This window comes from Pleurodeles waltl, chromosome 12, assembly GCF_031143425.1.
Source record: "Pleurodeles waltl isolate 20211129_DDA chromosome 12, aPleWal1.hap1.20221129, whole genome shotgun sequence".
NCBI lineage: Eukaryota > Metazoa > Chordata > Amphibia > Caudata > Salamandridae > Pleurodeles > Pleurodeles waltl.
The window spans coordinates 125,768,325-125,768,830 of NC_090451.1; the positions used below are offsets into that span (position 1 = coordinate 125,768,325).

Here is a 506-nt window from a genome sequence, read left to right on the forward strand (position 1 = left end):
CTCGGAGAGTGTTGTCTTTTAAGGTGATTGCACTAGGTCCGAGCAGGTGGGAGAAGACTTGTGCAGTGACTGAGTAAGAGAGATAACCTTCAATTACCACATCACCCTCCCGACATTGTAATCATGTCCATGAAATGGTTTATCAACTCGACTTTCCACACTCACTGAGGAGACTCAGGGTTACGGTGCTCATGAAGTGCACAGACACACTGAGAGCAACAGGTAGCGTGGCCGAGCGGTCTAAGGCGCTGGATTAAGGCTCCAGTCTCTTTGGAGGCGTGGGTTCAAATCCCACCGCTGCCAGAGATAGATTTTTACAGATCTTAATGACGCATCTCCCTTCTGACCCATCAATTTGCATAAACAGTGACTCTACCAATAGGTCCCTAATTTTAAAACTCTTTTACAGTCTCCTTCTAAGTAAACTCCTAAACCGTGGACTCCAAGAAATCGGCTGATTGGCGCTGCTGTTGTTTTGCTTCATTCTGCTTAGATCACCTTCAAAT

General features: G+C 46.2%; 1 non-coding gene across 1 annotated transcript; it reads left to right on the plus strand.

Moving 5' to 3' along the window:
- Positions 1-221: 221 nt before the first annotated feature.
- On the plus strand, positions 222-303 carry TRNAL-AAG (transfer RNA leucine (anticodon AAG)). The gene has a single exon. It is a non-coding gene; the product is annotated as a tRNA-Leu (tRNA).
- Positions 304-506: the final 203 nt, after the last annotated feature.